Here is a 3661-nt window from a genome sequence, read left to right on the forward strand (position 1 = left end):
TTCTTATGAAACTAGATTATAGAGTTGTATGAAATAAATTCATGCAGTTAAGACATTTATGTTTGGAAAACTGGGTGGTCAGTTTAGTATTTCAAAAGAAGATTTTAAATTTAAACCTTAAAACTGAGCTCTTTCAGCCTTATTTATAGACCATCCTTCATGCTTCATAAGTATTCCTTCATTGTAAACTAACTAATAGTGTTTGTCACAGTGTATATAACTACAATGGATTTTATATTCTATTATTTCAGAGTTAGTTGCAGTTTCTACTTCCTTAATTCCTTTTTTGAAAAATAGATTAATTCTACAAAAAGTTTTTTCGAGCTTTATTGAAAAATAATTGACATATTATAATTTGTAAATTTAAGAAATGATTTCTTATAACACTGCAAACTTTTAACATTGTGTAAATTCTGTACCATTTGATAAATTGGTATACATCTGTATTGCAATATAATCTACATAAAAATGTTAATACATCTACTATCTCATATAGTTGCCTCTGTTTTTTATGCATGTATTGTAAGGAATTTTAAGATCTACTCTCTTAGCAACTTTTATGTATATAGTACAGTAGAGATAAACTTCAGAGGTCTTGTGGGTTTTGTTCCAGACTGCCTCAATAAAGTGATTATCTCAATCAACTAAGTCAAATCATTATTATTTTTTTTGGTTTCCCAGTGCAAATAAAAAATTATGTTTCCCAGTGCATATAAAAAATAAACACTATACTGTACTGTTCAAAAGCATTATGTCTTTAAAGAAAAACAATGTATATACCTTAAGTAAACTAGTTCTGAGTTTTCAGTGGGTCATAATTACTGATCACAGATCACCATAACAAATACAATAATAATGAAAAAACTTGAAATATTGCAAGAATTACCAACATGTGACAGAGAGACACAAAATGAACAAATGTTTAGAAAAATGGTGGCAGCAGACCTATTTTATACAAGATTGCTATAAACTTTCAACTTGTAAGAATGTGATATATGTAAAGTTTAATAAAGGGAAGCACAATAAAAAAGTATGTATATATTATTAACTATGATCATCATGCTGTACATTAGATCCCCAGAACTTTTTCATATTATAGTTGCAAGTTTGTGCCCTTTGACCACCTTATTCCACCCCAGGTTCACCTCTTGTCAACTCAACTCTAAGTTTCCATTAGTTTGCTTTTTCTTCAGATTCTGTATGTAAGGGATATCATAATACATAAATTAAAAAATATATATAAAATCTTTGAAATATTTCACTTAGTATAATACCTTCAAGATCCATCCATGCTGTTGTAAAAAGCAGTATTTCTTAATTTTTCATGGTTAAGTAGTATTCCATAGTATATATTTACCATACTTATTTTATTCATTCATCCATTAATGGATACTGAAGTTATTTCCATCTCTTGCTTAGAGTTAATAATTTTATAATGAACATAAGAGTGCAGATATGTCTTCGAATAGTGACTTCGTTTCCTTTAGATATATACCTAGAAGTGGGATTACTGAATCATATGGTAATTTTACTTTTAATAATATGAATAGTCTCCATACTGTTTTCCATACAAATTTATATCCCTATCACAGTGCATAAGTTCCCCATTTTCCCCAATATTTACCAAAATTTGTTAGTTTTAATTTTTTGGTAGTATATATTCTAATAGGTAGTAATATTGTGTTTTTCAGAGGTAAACAACAACATAATGAATTTGCCCTGAGTTTTTACATTGAGCACTTTTTAATGCTCCTGTTGGTCATTTATATAACTTTTTTGAAAAAAAAAGTCTATTGAGATCCTTTTGCTATTTTTTAATGATATATTTTTTTCTATTTGTATCTCTTGATTATTAACCTCTTTTCAGATATAAGATTTGTAAGTATTTTCTTCCATTCTGTGGATTGTGTTTTCATTCTCTCTCTCTCTCTCTCTCTTTTTTTTTTTTTTGGCAATGCAGAAACTTTAGTTAATGTAATACCATTTATTTATTTTTGCTTCTTTTGCTTGTGTTTTTGGCCTGGTATCCAAAAACTATTGGCAAGACCAATGTCAAGGAGAATTTTTCCTATGTTTTCCTTTAGGAAATTTAGTTTCATGCATCACATTTAAGTCTTTGATCTATTTCAAGTTAAGATTTATGAGTGATATAAGCTTCCAGTTTCATGCTGGTTTATGTGACTATTCAGTTTTAAATATCATTTATTGAACAGACTATCTTTACCCATTATATATGTTGGCCCCTGTCAAATATTAGGTGACTGTATGAAAGGATTTATTTCTGGACTCTCAAATCTGTTCTACTTGTTTATTGGTCTGTTTTTATACCAGTATACTTTATTGTTTTGAGCATGAGGGCTTTGTAGTATTGTTTCAAATCAAGAAGTGTAATTTCACTTCTTCATTCTTTCTCAGAACTGCTTTAATTATTTGTCTTTTATGGTCTCATATAAATTCTAGGATTCTTTACTTACTTCTGTAAAAAAATAATATTGGATTTATTAAAAGATTTTTTATTTATTTATTTGACAGAGAGAGATGACAAGCAGGCAGAGAGGCAGGCAGAGAGAGAAGAGGTAGCAGCTTCCTGCTGAGCAGAGAGCCTGATGCAGGGCTCGATCCCAGGACCCTGGGATCATGACCTGAGCCGAAGGCAGTGGCTTAACCCACTGAGCCACCCAGGCACCCCTAACATTGGATTTTTGATAGGAATTGAATTTACAGATGGTTTTTGGTAGTATGGACATTTTAACAATGTTAATTCTTACCATTCATAAATATGAGCTATCTTTCCATTTATGTCTCCTTCAATTTCTTTATCAATGTCATAGTTTATGGGGTACATATCTTTCATCTTCTTAGTTAAATCTTATCCTAAGTATTTCATTAGTTTTGATGCTATTGTGAATTAGATTGTTCTCTTTATTTTTTCAGATAGTTCATCATTAGAGTGTTAAAATGCTCGTCTTGTGCTTACTTTGGCAGCACATATACTAAAATTGGAATGATGCAGAGATTAGCTTGATCACTGAACAAGGATGACATGAAAAACTGGGAAGCATTCCATATTGGAAAAAAAAAACGAAACAAAACAAAATTCTTGTCTTTTATATATTGATCTTGTATTTGGCAGCTTTACTAAATTTGTTTATTCAAAATTTTTTGTGAATTTTTTAGGATTCTTTTACATGTAAGTTCATGTTATTAAAAAAAAGAAAATTTTACTTCTTCCTTTTTTTTTTTTTTTTGAGTCTTTTATTTCTTTGTGTTCCTTGTTTCTCTGGCTAGGACATCCAGTACTATGTCAAATGAGAGTAGTGAAAGTGGACACACTTGTCTTTGTTCTGATCTTTAAGGGGAAATTTTTCAATTTTTTTTGATTGAATATGAGATTAGCTCTGGGCTTGCAATATGTGCTTTTTCTTTAATGGATTTTTAAAACTATTTTTTAAAAATTTTTTATAAACATATAATGTGTTTTTATCCCTAGGGGCACAGGTCTGTGAATCTCCAGGTTTACCCATTTCACAGCACTCACCATCACTCACCATAGCACCTGCCCTCCCCAATGTCCATACCCCCACCATCCTCTCCCAACACACCTCCCCCCAGCAACCCTCAGTCTGTTTTGTGAGATTCAGTCTTTTATGGTTTGTCTCCC

At 30.5% G+C, this 3661-nt stretch overlaps 1 non-coding gene across 1 annotated transcript; it reads left to right on the top strand.

Moving 5' to 3' along the window:
- Positions 1-2969: 2969 nt before the first annotated feature.
- On the top strand, positions 2970-3073 carry LOC131828387 (U6 spliceosomal RNA). The gene has a single exon (XR_009352402.1). It is a non-coding gene; the product is annotated as a U6 spliceosomal RNA (small nuclear RNA).
- The last annotated feature ends 588 nt before the right edge of the window (positions 3074-3661 follow it).

The sequence above is a fragment of the Mustela lutreola genome, chromosome 3 (assembly GCF_030435805.1).
Source record: "Mustela lutreola isolate mMusLut2 chromosome 3, mMusLut2.pri, whole genome shotgun sequence".
NCBI lineage: Eukaryota > Metazoa > Chordata > Mammalia > Carnivora > Mustelidae > Mustela > Mustela lutreola.